The following is a 14,547-nucleotide window of genomic DNA, read 5'->3' as shown; positions in this document are numbered from 1 at the left end:
GCAGACATCCGACGACCATAGAAATGGTGTACGGCTTCATGCCATACGTTTGCAGCGTAGGGCTGAGCGAGCGCAACTGTCGAGGCCCGTTAGCTCAGTTGGTTAGAGCGTCGTGCTAATAACGCGAAGGTCGTGGGTTCGATCCCCCCACGGGCCACAACGCTTTTACTACCACGAAAAGGCAGCGCCGATTTCAGCTGGCGAGTGTGATGACCAAAACATCATCACCCTGCGTGGAAGTTGACAGAGGATCCGAACCCGACTTGTCGGGAAGCGCTACAGCATTCACTCGGCAATGGCCATAATATGTTGAATACACTGGTTCTCAACCGATAAAGAGAAGATGAAAGGAAATGTCCGATTGCCGATGCGTAACAACTTTGGCCCTTGTCGGTACTTGGGCGGGAGAGCGCATGGGGACACAGGGTACTGTTGGCAGTTTTACTTCCTATTTTTCTTTCTCCTTTGTTTTCGGAGCTACAGCCCGATTCGGTCAGGGAGACGCCACCGTGAAATGAACGGGCGTGCTGTGTGTACATCGCCTCGCCTCCCCTTACCTCTCTCAGTCGTTTCTCGTGCTTGTCGTTTTGATATAGGCCGATTGGAGAGCGTCAGCTCTCGCGTCAGCTGAGCAAAGTCAAGACAAGTCGAGACAGTCGAGACACACTATAGGCTGGTCTGCAGCGAGTAAGAGGGGGAAAAAACATTAAGTTAAGGGCGCGTGGCGAAAGTACTCATACGTGACATTAAAAAGTCTGTTGCGGTGGCCGGGAATCGAACCCGGACCAACTGCTTGGAAGGCAACTATGCTGACCATTACACCACCACCGCACAAGCGAGCGCCCCGACGCCGCGCTGTGTCGGCTTCCCGCCTGTCGGCAGCGGCCGAAGGTGATCGTACCTGGCAGGCGCATTTCGAGGTAGGCTAGGGGAGCACATCCAGGCGCGTTCGGACAGCGTATCCGCGCACATTTCGCATCCTTGGCAAGAGTCGGCGCCGGCGACGCAAGAGTACGCAGAGGACCGCGTTCTGGCGGCATTTTTAAGCAGTACAGTGCAGGATTCAGCGTCTGCAGCATCTTCTCGACAGAATGCTACGGCGCTTGACGGCAGTCCCACTTTCCCTTGAGACATCTGCTCGGGAAGCAGCGTGCAGTTACTACCGGCCCGAGCATCGGTGGTTCAGTGGTAGAATGCTCGCCTGCCACGCGGGCGGCCCGGGTTCGATTCCCGGCCGATGCATCATTTTGCTTTTCCCACGATAATGCTGCCGTGTGGCTTGCGCGCTTGAGATGCACGATCCACATGAATGTATAGCAGGATTCCCTTGAGAAGAACCGAGAACGCAGCACTCGCGGGTCCCCACTAGGACGCTCGCATGGTGTTCTACAGACTAGCGTCGGCCTGGCCTCGCAAGTTGCTGTGTCCAGGTGCCTCCGAGGCACTGAACGTTAACGACAAGGAGTGCTGCCTATCGTTTGCAAATCTGCAGCAACACCGCAATCAACTGGGCTGGCAATGCACGTGTAGCAACAGAACACGTTATCCAGGAAGTACAGTGTCTTTACGTCTAACATTGGGTGTGGTACTTACCCAGTTTCCAGGACAAGCGCTTCACCTGTGCCTCGGTAGCGCAGTAGGCAGCGCGTAAGTCTCATAATCTTAAGGTCGTGAGTTCGATCCTCACCCGGGGCATTTAATTTTCTGTGACTGATGGTGATGCTGTTGCTAGGGCACCAACTTATTTCTTGTTTTTTATCCACAACGTTTTCAACGCTTCAGCGGGAAAATGTTTACTCCCTGTTATTGCTACTTACAGCTTCCCTTTTCCTCTTCTCCTAGCACAGCATGAAGCCAAAAACATTGCTCTGAGACGTTTGAGGTGCGCGCCTTGCCAGTCAGTATGCGCAAAGACGCTCGCAAAGAGAGAAGGGCGCCGACGCGGGACACGACACGAAATGCTACAAGCGACCGTCCGATCCGCCGCAGGAACGCCCGCATCCGGTGTGGTCTAGTGGCTAGGATACCTGGCTTTCACCCAGGAGGCCCGGGTTCGATTCCCGGTACCGGAACGGAACTTTTTCCACACGAATCGTGACAAGTTTGAGCTGTCCGAGCTGCCGTTTCCCGTCCTGCTCGCAATATATCTACTGTTTCGTGACCGTCAGCAGAGTATAGACGAGGGAAGCAGACATCCGACGACCATAGAAATGGTGTACGGCTTCATGCCATACGTTTGCAGCGTAGGGCTGAGCGAGCGCAACTGTCGAGGCCCGTTAGCTCAGTTGGTTAGAGCGTCGTGCTAATAACGCGAAGGTCGTGGGTTCGATCCCCCCACGGGCCACAACGCTTTTACTACCACGAAAAGGCAGCGCCGATTTCAGCTGGCGAGTGTGATGACCAAAAGATCATCACCCTGCGTGGAAGTTGACAGAGGATCCGAACCCGACTTGTCGGGAAGCGCTACAGCATTCACTCGGCAATGGCCATAATATGTTGAATACACTGGTTCTCAACCGATAAAGAGAAGATGAAAGGAAATGTCCGATTGCCGATGCGTAACAACTTTGGCCCTTGTCGGTACTTGGGCGGGAGAGCGCATGGGGACACAGGGTACTGTTGGCAGTTTTACTTCCTATTTTTCTTTCTCCTTTGTTTTCGGAGCTACAGCCCGATTCGGTCAGGGAGACGCCACCGTGAAATGAACGGGCGTGCTGTGTGTACATCGCCTCGCCTCTCCTTACCTCTCTCAGTCGTTTCTCGTGCTTGTCGTTTTGATATAGGCCGATTGGAGAGCGTCAGCTCTCGCGTCAGCTGAGCAAAGTCGAGACAAGTCGAGACAGTCGAGACACACTATAGGCTGGTCTGCAGCGAGTAAGAGGGGGAAAAAACATTAAGTTAAGGGCGCGTGGCGAAAGTACTCATACGTGACATTAAAAAGCCTGTTGCGGTGGCCGGGAATCGAACCCGGACCAACTGCTTGGAAGGCAACTATGCTGACCATTACACCACCACCGCACAAGCGAGCGCCCCGACGCCGCGCTGTGTCGGCTTCCCGCCTGTCGGCAGCGGCCGAAGGTGATCGTACCTGGCAGGCGCATTTCGAGGTAGGCTAGGGGAGCACATCCAGGCGCGTTCGGACAGCGTATCCGCGCACATTTCGCATCCTTGGCAAGAGTCGGCGCCGGCGACGCAAGAGTACGCAGAGGACCGCGTTCTGGCGGCATTTTTAAGCAGTACAGTGCAGGATTCAGCGTCTGCAGCATCTTCTCGACAGAATGCTACGGCGCTTGACGGCAGTCCCACTTTCCCTTGAGACATCTGCTCGGGAAGCAGCGTGCAGTTACTACCGGCCCGAGCATCGGTGGTTCAGTGGTAGAATGCTCGCCTGCCACGCGGGCGGCCCGGGTTCGATTCCCGGCCGATGCATCATTTTGCTTTTCCCACGATAATGCTGCCGTGTGGCTTGCGCGCTTGAGATGCACGATCCACATGAATGTATAGCAGGATTCCCTTGAGAAGAACCGAGAACGCAGCACTCGCGGGTCCCCACTAGGACGCTCGCATGGTGTTCTACAGACTAGCGTCGGCCTGGCCTCGCAAGTTGCTGTGTCCAGGTGCCTCCGAGGCACTGAACGTTAACGACAAGGAGTGCTGCCTATCGTTTGCAAATCTGCAGCAACACCGCAATCAACTGGGCTGGCAATGCACGTGTAGCAACAGAACACGTTATCCAGGAAGTACAGTGTCTTTACGTCTAACATTGGGTGTGGTACTTACCCAGTTTCCAGGACAAGCGCTTCACCTGTGCCTCGGTAGCGCAGTAGGCAGCGCGTAAGTCTCATAATCTTAAGGTCGTGAGTTCGATCCTCACCCGGGGCATTTAATTTTCTGTGACTGATGGTGATGCTGTTGCTAGGGCACCAACTTATTTCTTGTTTTTTATCCACAACGTTTTCAACGCTTCAGCGGGAAAATGTTTACTCCCTGTTATTGCTACTTACAGCTTCCCTTTTCCTCTTCTCCTAGCACAGCATGAAGCCAAAAACATTGCTCTGAGACGTTTGAGGTGCGCGCCTTGCCAGTCAGTATGCGCAAAGACGCTCGCAAAGAGAGAAGGGCGCCGACGCGGGACACGACACGAAATGCTACAAGCGACCGTCCGATCCGCCGCAGGAACGCCCACATCCGGTGTGGTCTAGTGGCTAGGATACCTGGCTTTCACCCAGGAGGCCCGGGTTCGATTCCCGGTACCGGAACGGAACTTTTTCCACACGAATCGTGACAAGTTTGAGCTGTCCGAGCTGCCGTTTCCCGTCCTGCTCGCAATATATCTACTGTTTCGTGACCGTCAGCAGAGTATAGACGAGGGAAGCAGACATCCGACGACCATAGAAATGGTGTACGGCTTCATGCCATACGTTTGCAGCGTAGGGCTGAGCGAGCGCAACTGTCGAGGCCCGTTAGCTCAGTTGGTTAGAGCGTCGTGCTAATAACGCGAAGGTCGTGGGTTCGATCCCCCCACGGGCCACAACGCTTTTACTACCACGAAAAGGCAGCGCCGATTTCAGCTGGCGAGTGTGATGACCAAAACATCATCACCCTGCGTGGAAGTTGACAGAGGATCCGAACCCGACTTGTCGGGAAGCGCTACAGCATTCACTCGGCAATGGCCATAATATGTTGAATACACTGGTTCTCAACCGATAAAGAGAAGATGAAAGGAAATGTCCGATTGCCGATGCGTAACAACTTTGGCCCTTGTCGGTACTTGGGCGGGAGAGCGCATGGGGACACAGGGTACTGTTGGCAGTTTTACTTCCTATTTTTCTTTCTCCTTTGTTTTCGGAGCTACAGCCCGATTCGGTCAGGGAGACGCCACCGTGAAATGAACGGGCGTGCTGTGTGTACATCGCCTCGCCTCTCCTTACCTCTCTCAGTCGTTTCTCGTGCTTGTCGTTTTGATATAGGCCGATTGGAGAGCGTCAGCTCTCGCGTCAGCTGAGCAAAGTCGAGACAAGTCGAGACAGTCGAGACACACTATAGGCTGGTCTGCAGCGAGTAAGAGGGGGAAAAAACATTAAGTTAAGGGCGCGTGGCGAAAGTACTCATACGTGACATTAAAAAGCCTGTTGCGGTGGCCGGGAATCGAACCCGGACCAACTGCTTGGAAGGCAACTATGCTGACCATTACACCACCACCGCACAAGCGAGCGCCCCGACGCCGCGCTGTGTCGGCTTCCCGCCTGTCGGCAGCGGCCGAAGGTGATCGTACCTGGCAGGCGCATTTCGAGGTAGGCTAGGGGAGCACATCCAGGCGCGTTCGGACAGCGTATCCGCGCACATTTCGCATCCTTGGCAAGAGTCGGCGCCGGCGACGCAAGAGTACGCAGAGGACCGCGTTCTGGCGGCATTTTTAAGCAGTACAGTGCAGGATTCAGCGTCTGCAGCATCTTCTCGACAGAATGCTACGGCGCTTGACGGCAGTCCCACTTTCCCTTGAGACATCTGCTCGGGAAGCAGCGTGCAGTTACTACCGGCCCGAGCATCGGTGGTTCAGTGGTAGAATGCTCGCCTGCCACGCGGGCGGCCCGGGTTCGATTCCCGGCCGATGCATCATTTTGCTTTTCCCACGATAATGCTGCCGTGTGGCTTGCGCGCTTGAGATGCACGATCCACATGAATGTATAGCAGGATTCCCTTGAGAAGAACCGAGAACGCAGCACTCGCGGGTCCCCACTAGGACGCTCGCATGGTGTTCTACAGACTAGCGTCGGCCTGGCCTCGCAAGTTGCTGTGTCCAGGTGCCTCCGAGGCACTGAACGTTAACGACAAGGAGTGCTGCCTATCGTTTGCAAATCTGCAGCAACACCGCAATCAACTGGGCTGGCAATGCACGTGTAGCAACAGAACACGTTATCCAGGAAGTACAGTGTCTTTACGTCTAACATTGGGTGTGGTACTTACCCAGTTTCCAGGACAAGCGCTTCACCTGTGCCTCGGTAGCGCAGTAGGCAGCGCGTAAGTCTCATAATCTTAAGGTCGTGAGTTCGATCCTCACCCGGGGCATTTAATTTTCTGTGACTGATGGTGATGCTGTTGCTAGGGCACCAACTTATTTCTTGTTTTTTATCCACAACGTTTTCAACGCTTCAGCGGGAAAATGTTTACTCCCTGTTATTGCTACTTACAGCTTCCCTTTTCCTCTTCTCCTAGCACAGCATGAAGCCAAAAACATTGCTCTGAGACGTTTGAGGTGCGCGCCTTGCCAGTCAGTATGCGCAAAGACGCTCGCAAAGAGAGAAGGGCGCCGACGCGGGACACGACACGAAATGCTACAAGCGACCGTCCGATCCGCCGCAGGAACGCCCACATCCGGTGTGGTCTAGTGGCTAGGATACCTGGCTTTCACCCAGGAGGCCCGGGTTCGATTCCCGGTACCGGAACGGAACTTTTTCCACACGAATCGTGACAAGTTTGAGCTGTCCGAGCTGCCGTTTCCCGTCCTGCTCGCAATATATCTACTGTTTCGTGACCGTCAGCAGAGTATAGACGAGGGAAGCAGACATCCGACGACCATAGAAATGGTGTACGGCTTCATGCCATACGTTTGCAGCGTAGGGCTGAGCGAGCGCAACTGTCGAGGCCCGTTAGCTCAGTTGGTTAGAGCGTCGTGCTAATAACGCGAAGGTCGTGGGTTCGATCCCCCCACGGGCCACAACGCTTTTACTACCACGAAAAGGCAGCGCCGATTTCAGCTGGCGAGTGTGATGACCAAAACATCATCACCCTGCGTGGAAGTTGACAGAGGATCCGAACCCGACTTGTCGGGAAGCGCTACAGCATTCACTCGGCAATGGCCATAATATGTTGAATACACTGGTTCTCAACCGATAAAGAGAAGATGAAAGGAAATGTCCGATTGCCGATGCGTAACAACTTTGGCCCTTGTCGGTACTTGGGCGGGAGAGCGCATGGGGACACAGGGTACTGTTGGCAGTTTTACTTCCTATTTTTCTTTCTCCTTTGTTTTCGGAGCTACAGCCCGATTCGGTCAGGGAGACGCCACCGTGAAATGAACGGGCGTGCTGTGTGTACATCGCCTCGCCTCTCCTTACCTCTCTCAGTCGTTTCTCGTGCTTGTCGTTTTGATATAGGCCGATTGGAGAGCGTCAGCTCTCGCGTCAGCTGAGCAAAGTCGAGACAAGTCGAGACAGTCGAGACACACTATAGGCTGGTCTGCAGCGAGTAAGAGGGGGAAAAAACATTAAGTTAAGGGCGCGTGGCGAAAGTACTCATACGTGACATTAAAAAGCCTGTTGCGGTGGCCGGGAATCGAACCCGGACCAACTGCTTGGAAGGCAACTATGCTGACCATTACACCACCACCGCACAAGCGAGCGCCCCGACGCCGCGCTGTGTCGGCTTCCCGCCTGTCGGCAGCGGCCGAAGGTGATCGTACCTGGCAGGCGCATTTCGAGGTAGGCTAGGGGAGCACATCCAGGCGCGTTCGGACAGCGTATCCGCGCACATTTCGCATCCTTGGCAAGAGTCGGCGCCGGCGACGCAAGAGTACGCAGAGGACCGCGTTCTGGCGGCATTTTTAAGCAGTACAGTGCAGGATTCAGCGTCTGCAGCATCTTCTCGACAGAATGCTACGGCGCTTGACGGCAGTCCCACTTTCCCTTGAGACATCTGCTCGGGAAGCAGCGTGCAGTTACTACCGGCCCGAGCATCGGTGGTTCAGTGGTAGAATGCTCGCCTGCCACGCGGGCGGCCCGGGTTCGATTCCCGGCCGATGCATCATTTTGCTTTTCCCACGATAATGCTGCCGTGTGGCTTGCGCGCTTGAGATGCACGATCCACATGAATGTATAGCAGGATTCCCTTGAGAAGAACCGAGAACGCAGCACTCGCGGGTCCCCACTAGGACGCTCGCATGGTGTTCTACAGACTAGCGTCGGCCTGGCCTCGCAAGTTGCTGTGTCCAGGTGCCTCCGAGGCACTGAACGTTAACGACAAGGAGTGCTGCCTATCGTTTGCAAATCTGCAGCAACACCGCAATCAACTGGGCTGGCAATGCACGTGTAGCAACAGAACACGTTATCCAGGAAGTACAGTGTCTTTACGTCTAACATTGGGTGTGGTACTTACCCAGTTTCCAGGACAAGCGCTTCACCTGTGCCTCGGTAGCGCAGTAGGCAGCGCGTAAGTCTCATAATCTTAAGGTCGTGAGTTCGATCCTCACCCGGGGCATTTAATTTTCTGTGACTGATGGTGATGCTGTTGCTAGGGCACCAACTTATTTCTTGTTTTTTATCCACAACGTTTTCAACGCTTCAGCGGGAAAATGTTTACTCCCTGTTATTGCTACTTACAGCTTCCCTTTTCCTCTTCTCCTAGCACAGCATGAAGCCAAAAACATTGCTCTGAGACGTTTGAGGTGCGCGCCTTGCCAGTCAGTATGCGCAAAGACGCTCGCAAAGAGAGAAGGGCGCCGACGCGGGACACGACACGAAATGCTACAAGCGACCGTCCGATCCGCCGCAGGAACGCCCGCATCCGGTGTGGTCTAGTGGCTAGGATACCTGGCTTTCACCCAGGAGGCCCGGGTTCGATTCCCGGTACCGGAACGGAACTTTTTCCACACGAATCGTGACAAGTTTGAGCTGTCCGAGCTGCCGTTTCCCGTCCTGCTCGCAATATATCTACTGTTTCGTGACCGTCAGCAGAGTATAGACGAGGGAAGCAGACATCCGACGACCATAGAAATGGTGTACGGCTTCATGCCATACGTTTGCAGCGTAGGGCTGAGCGAGCGCAACTGTCGAGGCCCGTTAGCTCAGTTGGTTAGAGCGTCGTGCTAATAACGCGAAGGTCGTGGGTTCGATCCCCCCACGGGCCACAACGCTTTTACTACCACGAAAAGGCAGCGCCGATTTCAGCTGGCGAGTGTGATGACCAAAAGATCATCACCCTGCGTGGAAGTTGACAGAGGATCCGAACCCGACTTGTCGGGAAGCGCTACAGCATTCACTCGGCAATGGCCATAATATGTTGAATACACTGGTTCTCAACCGATAAAGAGAAGATGAAAGGAAATGTCCGATTGCCGATGCGTAACAACTTTGGCCCTTGTCGGTACTTGGGCGGGAGAGCGCATGGGGACACAGGGTACTGTTGGCAGTTTTACTTCCTATTTTTCTTTCTCCTTTGTTTTCGGAGCTACAGCCCGATTCGGTCAGGGAGACGCCACCGTGAAATGAACGGGCGTGCTGTGTGTACATCGCCTCGCCTCTCCTTACCTCTCTCAGTCGTTTCTCGTGCTTGTCGTTTTGATATAGGCCGATTGGAGAGCGTCAGCTCTCGCGTCAGCTGAGCAAAGTCGAGACAAGTCGAGACAGTCGAGACACACTATAGGCTGGTCTGCAGCGAGTAAGAGGGGGAAAAAACATTAAGTTAAGGGCGCGTGGCGAAAGTACTCATACGTGACATTAAAAAGCCTGTTGCGGTGGCCGGGAATCGAACCCGGACCAACTGCTTGGAAGGCAACTATGCTGACCATTACACCACCACCGCACAAGCGAGCGCCCCGACGCCGCGCTGTGTCGGCTTCCCGCCTGTCGGCAGCGGCCGAAGGTGATCGTACCTGGCAGGCGCATTTCGAGGTAGGCTAGGGGAGCACATCCAGGCGCGTTCGGACAGCGTATCCGCGCACATTTCGCATCCTTGGCAAGAGTCGGCGCCGGCGACGCAAGAGTACGCAGAGGACCGCGTTCTGGCGGCATTTTTAAGCAGTACAGTGCAGGATTCAGCGTCTGCAGCATCTTCTCGACAGAATGCTACGGCGCTTGACGGCAGTCCCACTTTCCCTTGAGACATCTGCTCGGGAAGCAGCGTGCAGTTACTACCGGCCCGAGCATCGGTGGTTCAGTGGTAGAATGCTCGCCTGCCACGCGGGCGGCCCGGGTTCGATTCCCGGCCGATGCATCATTTTGCTTTTCCCACGATAATGCTGCCGTGTGGCTTGCGCGCTTGAGATGCACGATCCACATGAATGTATAGCAGGATTCCCTTGAGAAGAACCGAGAACGCAGCACTCGCGGGTCCCCACTAGGACGCTCGCATGGTGTTCTACAGACTAGCGTCGGCCTGGCCTCGCAAGTTGCTGTGTCCAGGTGCCTCCGAGGCACTGAACGTTAACGACAAGGAGTGCTGCCTATCGTTTGCAAATCTGCAGCAACACCGCAATCAACTGGGCTGGCAATGCACGTGTAGCAACAGAACACGTTATCCAGGAAGTACAGTGTCTTTACGTCTAACATTGGGTGTGGTACTTACCCAGTTTCCAGGACAAGCGCTTCACCTGTGCCTCGGTAGCGCAGTAGGCAGCGCGTAAGTCTCATAATCTTAAGGTCGTGAGTTCGATCCTCACCCGGGGCATTTAATTTTCTGTGACTGATGGTGATGCTGTTGCTAGGGCACCAACTTATTTCTTGTTTTTTATCCACAACGTTTTCAACGCTTCAGCGGGAAAATGTTTACTCCCTGTTATTGCTACTTACAGCTTCCCTTTTCCTCTTCTCCTAGCACAGCATGAAGCCAAAAACATTGCTCTGAGACGTTTGAGGTGCGCGCCTTGCCAGTCAGTATGCGCAAAGACGCTCGCAAAGAGAGAAAGGGCGCCGACGCGGGACACGACACGAAATGCTACAAGCGACCGTCCGATCCGCCGCAGGAACGCCCACATCCGGTGTGGTCTAGTGGCTAGGATACCTGGCTTTCACCCAGGAGGCCCGGGTTCGATTCCCGGTACCGGAACGGAACTTTTTCCACACGAATCGTGACAAGTTTGAGCTGTCCGAGCTGCCGTTTCCCGTCCTGCTCGCAATATATCTACTGTTTCGTGACCGTCAGCAGAGTATAGACGAGGGAAGCAGACATCCGACGACCATAGAAATGGTGTACGGCTTCATGCCATACGTTTGCAGCGTAGGGCTGAGCGAGCGCAACTGTCGAGGCCCGTTAGCTCAGTTGGTTAGAGCGTCGTGCTAATAACGCGAAGGTCGTGGGTTCGATCCCCCCACGGGCCACAACGCTTTTACTACCACGAAAAGGCAGCGCCGATTTCAGCTGGCGAGTGTGATGACCAAAACATCATCACCCTGCGTGGAAGTTGACAGAGGATCCGAACCCGACTTGTCGGGAAGCGCTACAGCATTCACTCGGCAATGGCCATAATATGTTGAATACACTGGTTCTCAACCGATAAAGAGAAGATGAAAGGAAATGTCCGATTGCCGATGCGTAACAACTTTGGCCCTTGTCGGTACTTGGGCGGGAGAGCGCATGGGGACACAGGGTACTGTTGGCAGTTTTACTTCCTATTTTTCTTTCTCCTTTGTTTTCGGAGCTACAGCCCGATTCGGTCAGGGAGACGCCACCGTGAAATGAACGGGCGTGCTGTGTGTACATCGCCTCGCCTCTCCTTACCTCTCTCAGTCGTTTCTCGTGCTTGTCGTTTTGATATAGGCCGATTGGAGAGCGTCAGCTCTCGCGTCAGCTGAGCAAAGTCGAGACAAGTCGAGACAGTCGAGACACACTATAGGCTGGTCTGCAGCGAGTAAGAGGGGGAAAAAACATTAAGTTAAGGGCGCGTGGCGAAAGTACTCATACGTGACATTAAAAAGCCTGTTGCGGTGGCCGGGAATCGAACCCGGACCAACTGCTTGGAAGGCAACTATGCTGACCATTACACCACCACCGCACAAGCGAGCGCCCCGACGCCGCGCTGTGTCGGCTTCCCGCCTGTCGGCAGCGGCCGAAGGTGATCGTACCTGGCAGGCGCATTTCGAGGTAGGCTAGGGGAGCACATCCAGGCGCGTTCGGACAGCGTATCCGCGCACATTTCGCATCCTTGGCAAGAGTCGGCGCCGGCGACGCAAGAGTACGCAGAGGACCGCGTTCTGGCGGCATTTTTAAGCAGTACAAGTTGCAGATTCAGGCGTCCTGCAGCATCTTCTCGACAGAATGCTACGGCGCTTGACGGCAGTCCCACTTTCCCTTGAGACATCTGCTCGGGAAGCAGCGTGCAGTTACTACCGGCCCGAGCATCGGTGGTTCAGTGGTAGAATGCTCGCCTGCCACGCGGGCGGCCCGGGTTCGATTCCCGGCCGATGCATCATTTTGCTTTTCCCACGATAATGCTGCCGTGTGGCTTGCGCGCTTGAGATGCACGATCCACATGAATGTATAGCAGGATTCCCTTGAGAAGAACCGAGAACGCAGCACTCGCGGGTCCCCACTAGGACGCTCGCATGGTGTTCTACAGACTAGCGTCGGCCTGGCCTCGCAAGTTGCTGTGTCCAGGTGCCTCGAGGCACTGAACGTTAACGACAAGGAGTGCTGCCTATCGTTTGCAAATCTGCAGCAACACCGCAATCAACTGGGCTGGCAATGCACGTGTAGCAACAGAACACGTTATCCAGGAAGTACAGTGTCTTTACGTCTAACATTGGGTGTGGTACTTACCCAGTTTCCAGGACAAGCGCTTCACCTGTGCCTCGGTAGCGCAGTAGGCAGCGCGTAAGTCTCATAATCTTAAGGTCGTGAGTTCGATCCTCACCCCGGGGCATTTTTCTGTGACTGATGGTGATGCTGTTGCTAGGGCACCAACTTATTTCTTGTTTTTTATCCACAACGTTTTCAACGCTTCAGCGGGAAAATGTTTACTCCCTGTTATTGCTACTTACAGCTTCCCTTTTCCTCTTCTCCTAGCACAGCATGAAGCCAAAAACATTGCTCTGAGACGTTTGAGGTGCGCGCCTTGCCAGTCAGTATGCGCAAAGACGCTCGCAAAGAGAGAAGGGCGCCGACGCGGGACACGACACGAAATGCTACAAGCGACCGTCCGATCCGCCGCAGGAACGCCCGCATCCGGTGTGGTCTAGTGGCTAGGATACCTGGCTTTCACCCAGGAGGCCCGGGTTCGATTCCCGGTACCGGAACGGAACTTTTTCCACACGAATCGTGACAAGTTTGAGCTGTCCGAGCTGCCGTTTCCCGTCCTGCTCGCAATATATCTACTGTTTCGTGACCGTCAGCAGAGTATAGACGAGGGAAGCAGACATCCGACGACCATAGAAATGGTGTACGGCTTCATGCCATACGTTTGCAGCGTAGGGCTGAGCGAGCGCAACTGTCGAGGCCCGTTAGCTCAGTTGGTTAGAGCGTCGTGCTAATAACGCGAAGGTCGTGGGTTCGATCCCCCACGGGCCACAACGCTTTTACTACCACGAAAAGGCAGCGCCGATTTCAGCTGGCGAGTGTGATGACCAAAAGATCATCACCCTGCGTGGAAGTTGACAGAGGATCCGAACCCGACTTGTCGGGAAGCGCTACAGCATTCACTCGGCAATGGCCATAATATGTTGAATACACTGGTTCTCAACCGATAAAGAGAAGATGAAAGGAAATGTCCGATTGCCGATGCGTAACAACTTTGGCCCTTGTCGGTACTTGGGCGGGAGAGCGCATGGGGACACAGGGTACTGTTGGCAGTTTTACTTCCTATTTTTCTTTCTCCTTTGTTTTCGGAGCTACAGCCCGATTCGGTCAGGGAGACGCCACCGTGAAATGAACGGGCGTGCTGTGTGTACATCGCCTCGCCTCTCCTTACCTCTCTCAGTCGTTTCTCGTGCTTGTCGTTTTGATATAGGCCGATTGGAGAGCGTCAGCTCTCGCGTCAGCTGAGCAAAGTCGAGACAAGTCGAGACAGTCGAGACACACTATAGGCTGGTCTGCAGCGAGTAAGAGGGGGAAAAAACATTAAGTTAAGGGCGCGTGGCGAAAGTACTCATACGTGACATTAAAAAGCCTGTTGCGGTGGCCGGGAATCGAACCCGGACCAACTGCTTGGAAGGCAACTATGCTGACCATTACACCACCACCGCACAAGCGAGCGCCCCGACGCCGCGCTGTGTCGGCTTCCCGCCTGTCGGCAGCGGCCGAAGGTGATCGTACCTGGCAGGCGCATTTCGAGGTAGGCTAGGGGAGCACATCCAGGCGCGTTCGGACAGCGTATCCGCGCACATTTCGCATCCTTGGCAAGAGTCGGCGCCGGCGACGCAAGAGTACGCAGAGGACCGCGTTCTGGCGGCATTTTTAAGCAGTACAGTGCAGGATTCAGCGTCTGCAGCATCTTCTCGACAGAATGCTACGGCGCTTGACGGCAGTCCCACTTTCCCTTGAGACATCTGCTCGGGAAGCAGCGTGCAGTTACTACCGGCCCGAGCATCGGTGGTTCAGTGGTAGAATGCTCGCCTGCCACGCGGGCGGCCCGGGTTCGATTCCCGGCCGATGCATCATTTTGCTTTTCCCACGATAATGCTGCCGTGTGGCTTGCGCGCTTGAGATGCACGATCCACATGAATGTATAGCAGGATTCCCTTGAGAAGAACCGAGAACGCAGCACTCGCGGGTCCCCACTAGGACGCTCGCATGGTGTTCTACAGACTAGCGTCGGCCTGGCCTCGCAAGTTGCTGTGT

At 54.8% G+C, this 14,547-nt stretch overlaps 33 non-coding genes across 33 annotated transcripts; 26 read left to right on the top strand and 7 right to left on the bottom strand.

Annotated features, from left to right (window-relative positions):
* The first annotated feature begins 83 nt into the window (after nucleotides 1–83).
* Nucleotides 84–157, top strand: Trnai-aau (transfer RNA isoleucine (anticodon AAU)). Its single transcript has one exon. It is a non-coding gene; the product is annotated as a tRNA-Ile (tRNA).
* A 602-nt stretch (nucleotides 158–759) lies between these two features.
* On the bottom strand, nucleotides 760–831 carry Trnag-ucc (transfer RNA glycine (anticodon UCC)). The gene has a single exon. It is a non-coding gene; the product is annotated as a tRNA-Gly (tRNA).
* A 340-nt stretch (nucleotides 832–1,171) lies between these two features.
* On the top strand, nucleotides 1,172–1,242 carry Trnag-gcc (transfer RNA glycine (anticodon GCC)). The gene has a single exon. It is a non-coding gene; the product is annotated as a tRNA-Gly (tRNA).
* Nucleotides 1,243–1,622: 380 nt separating this feature from the next.
* On the top strand, nucleotides 1,623–1,695 carry Trnam-cau (transfer RNA methionine (anticodon CAU)). The gene has a single exon. It is a non-coding gene; the product is annotated as a tRNA-Met (tRNA).
* A 305-nt stretch (nucleotides 1,696–2,000) lies between these two features.
* Trnae-uuc (transfer RNA glutamic acid (anticodon UUC)) lies at nucleotides 2,001–2,072 on the top strand. The gene has a single exon. It is a non-coding gene; the product is annotated as a tRNA-Glu (tRNA).
* A 198-nt stretch (nucleotides 2,073–2,270) lies between these two features.
* On the top strand, nucleotides 2,271–2,344 carry Trnai-aau (transfer RNA isoleucine (anticodon AAU)). The gene has a single exon. It is a non-coding gene; the product is annotated as a tRNA-Ile (tRNA).
* A 602-nt stretch (nucleotides 2,345–2,946) lies between these two features.
* Trnag-ucc (transfer RNA glycine (anticodon UCC)) lies at nucleotides 2,947–3,018 on the bottom strand. The gene has a single exon. It is a non-coding gene; the product is annotated as a tRNA-Gly (tRNA).
* A 340-nt stretch (nucleotides 3,019–3,358) lies between these two features.
* Trnag-gcc (transfer RNA glycine (anticodon GCC)) lies at nucleotides 3,359–3,429 on the top strand. The gene has a single exon. It is a non-coding gene; the product is annotated as a tRNA-Gly (tRNA).
* A 380-nt stretch (nucleotides 3,430–3,809) lies between these two features.
* Nucleotides 3,810–3,882, top strand: Trnam-cau (transfer RNA methionine (anticodon CAU)). The gene has a single exon. It is a non-coding gene; the product is annotated as a tRNA-Met (tRNA).
* A 305-nt stretch (nucleotides 3,883–4,187) lies between these two features.
* Nucleotides 4,188–4,259, top strand: Trnae-uuc (transfer RNA glutamic acid (anticodon UUC)). The gene has a single exon. It is a non-coding gene; the product is annotated as a tRNA-Glu (tRNA).
* Nucleotides 4,260–4,457: 198 nt separating this feature from the next.
* On the top strand, nucleotides 4,458–4,531 carry Trnai-aau (transfer RNA isoleucine (anticodon AAU)). Its single transcript has one exon. It is a non-coding gene; the product is annotated as a tRNA-Ile (tRNA).
* A 602-nt stretch (nucleotides 4,532–5,133) lies between these two features.
* Nucleotides 5,134–5,205, bottom strand: Trnag-ucc (transfer RNA glycine (anticodon UCC)). Its single transcript has one exon. It is a non-coding gene; the product is annotated as a tRNA-Gly (tRNA).
* A 340-nt stretch (nucleotides 5,206–5,545) lies between these two features.
* Trnag-gcc (transfer RNA glycine (anticodon GCC)) lies at nucleotides 5,546–5,616 on the top strand. Its single transcript has one exon. It is a non-coding gene; the product is annotated as a tRNA-Gly (tRNA).
* Nucleotides 5,617–5,996: 380 nt separating this feature from the next.
* Trnam-cau (transfer RNA methionine (anticodon CAU)) lies at nucleotides 5,997–6,069 on the top strand. Its single transcript has one exon. It is a non-coding gene; the product is annotated as a tRNA-Met (tRNA).
* A 305-nt stretch (nucleotides 6,070–6,374) lies between these two features.
* On the top strand, nucleotides 6,375–6,446 carry Trnae-uuc (transfer RNA glutamic acid (anticodon UUC)). Its single transcript has one exon. It is a non-coding gene; the product is annotated as a tRNA-Glu (tRNA).
* A 198-nt stretch (nucleotides 6,447–6,644) lies between these two features.
* Nucleotides 6,645–6,718, top strand: Trnai-aau (transfer RNA isoleucine (anticodon AAU)). Its single transcript has one exon. It is a non-coding gene; the product is annotated as a tRNA-Ile (tRNA).
* A 602-nt stretch (nucleotides 6,719–7,320) lies between these two features.
* On the bottom strand, nucleotides 7,321–7,392 carry Trnag-ucc (transfer RNA glycine (anticodon UCC)). Its single transcript has one exon. It is a non-coding gene; the product is annotated as a tRNA-Gly (tRNA).
* A 340-nt stretch (nucleotides 7,393–7,732) lies between these two features.
* Nucleotides 7,733–7,803, top strand: Trnag-gcc (transfer RNA glycine (anticodon GCC)). Its single transcript has one exon. It is a non-coding gene; the product is annotated as a tRNA-Gly (tRNA).
* Nucleotides 7,804–8,183: 380 nt separating this feature from the next.
* Trnam-cau (transfer RNA methionine (anticodon CAU)) lies at nucleotides 8,184–8,256 on the top strand. The gene has a single exon. It is a non-coding gene; the product is annotated as a tRNA-Met (tRNA).
* A 305-nt stretch (nucleotides 8,257–8,561) lies between these two features.
* Nucleotides 8,562–8,633, top strand: Trnae-uuc (transfer RNA glutamic acid (anticodon UUC)). The gene has a single exon. It is a non-coding gene; the product is annotated as a tRNA-Glu (tRNA).
* Nucleotides 8,634–8,831: 198 nt separating this feature from the next.
* Nucleotides 8,832–8,905, top strand: Trnai-aau (transfer RNA isoleucine (anticodon AAU)). Its single transcript has one exon. It is a non-coding gene; the product is annotated as a tRNA-Ile (tRNA).
* A 602-nt stretch (nucleotides 8,906–9,507) lies between these two features.
* Nucleotides 9,508–9,579, bottom strand: Trnag-ucc (transfer RNA glycine (anticodon UCC)). Its single transcript has one exon. It is a non-coding gene; the product is annotated as a tRNA-Gly (tRNA).
* A 340-nt stretch (nucleotides 9,580–9,919) lies between these two features.
* On the top strand, nucleotides 9,920–9,990 carry Trnag-gcc (transfer RNA glycine (anticodon GCC)). The gene has a single exon. It is a non-coding gene; the product is annotated as a tRNA-Gly (tRNA).
* Nucleotides 9,991–10,370: 380 nt separating this feature from the next.
* On the top strand, nucleotides 10,371–10,443 carry Trnam-cau (transfer RNA methionine (anticodon CAU)). The gene has a single exon. It is a non-coding gene; the product is annotated as a tRNA-Met (tRNA).
* Nucleotides 10,444–10,749: 306 nt separating this feature from the next.
* On the top strand, nucleotides 10,750–10,821 carry Trnae-uuc (transfer RNA glutamic acid (anticodon UUC)). Its single transcript has one exon. It is a non-coding gene; the product is annotated as a tRNA-Glu (tRNA).
* A 198-nt stretch (nucleotides 10,822–11,019) lies between these two features.
* Trnai-aau (transfer RNA isoleucine (anticodon AAU)) lies at nucleotides 11,020–11,093 on the top strand. The gene has a single exon. It is a non-coding gene; the product is annotated as a tRNA-Ile (tRNA).
* A 602-nt stretch (nucleotides 11,094–11,695) lies between these two features.
* Trnag-ucc (transfer RNA glycine (anticodon UCC)) lies at nucleotides 11,696–11,767 on the bottom strand. Its single transcript has one exon. It is a non-coding gene; the product is annotated as a tRNA-Gly (tRNA).
* A 343-nt stretch (nucleotides 11,768–12,110) lies between these two features.
* Nucleotides 12,111–12,181, top strand: Trnag-gcc (transfer RNA glycine (anticodon GCC)). The gene has a single exon. It is a non-coding gene; the product is annotated as a tRNA-Gly (tRNA).
* A 379-nt stretch (nucleotides 12,182–12,560) lies between these two features.
* Trnam-cau (transfer RNA methionine (anticodon CAU)) lies at nucleotides 12,561–12,634 on the top strand. Its single transcript has one exon. It is a non-coding gene; the product is annotated as a tRNA-Met (tRNA).
* Nucleotides 12,635–12,935: 301 nt separating this feature from the next.
* Nucleotides 12,936–13,007, top strand: Trnae-uuc (transfer RNA glutamic acid (anticodon UUC)). The gene has a single exon. It is a non-coding gene; the product is annotated as a tRNA-Glu (tRNA).
* Nucleotides 13,008–13,205: 198 nt separating this feature from the next.
* Trnai-aau (transfer RNA isoleucine (anticodon AAU)) lies at nucleotides 13,206–13,278 on the top strand. Its single transcript has one exon. It is a non-coding gene; the product is annotated as a tRNA-Ile (tRNA).
* Nucleotides 13,279–13,880: 602 nt separating this feature from the next.
* Trnag-ucc (transfer RNA glycine (anticodon UCC)) lies at nucleotides 13,881–13,952 on the bottom strand. Its single transcript has one exon. It is a non-coding gene; the product is annotated as a tRNA-Gly (tRNA).
* A 340-nt stretch (nucleotides 13,953–14,292) lies between these two features.
* Trnag-gcc (transfer RNA glycine (anticodon GCC)) lies at nucleotides 14,293–14,363 on the top strand. Its single transcript has one exon. It is a non-coding gene; the product is annotated as a tRNA-Gly (tRNA).
* Nucleotides 14,364–14,547: the final 184 nt, after the last annotated feature.

This window comes from Schistocerca nitens, unplaced genomic scaffold, assembly GCF_023898315.1.
Source record: "Schistocerca nitens isolate TAMUIC-IGC-003100 unplaced genomic scaffold, iqSchNite1.1 HiC_scaffold_250, whole genome shotgun sequence".
NCBI classification, from domain to species: domain Eukaryota; kingdom Metazoa; phylum Arthropoda; class Insecta; order Orthoptera; family Acrididae; genus Schistocerca; species Schistocerca nitens.
Note: the sequence above shows the minus strand (reverse complement) of the source record. Positions and strands in the feature narration are given on the sequence as shown.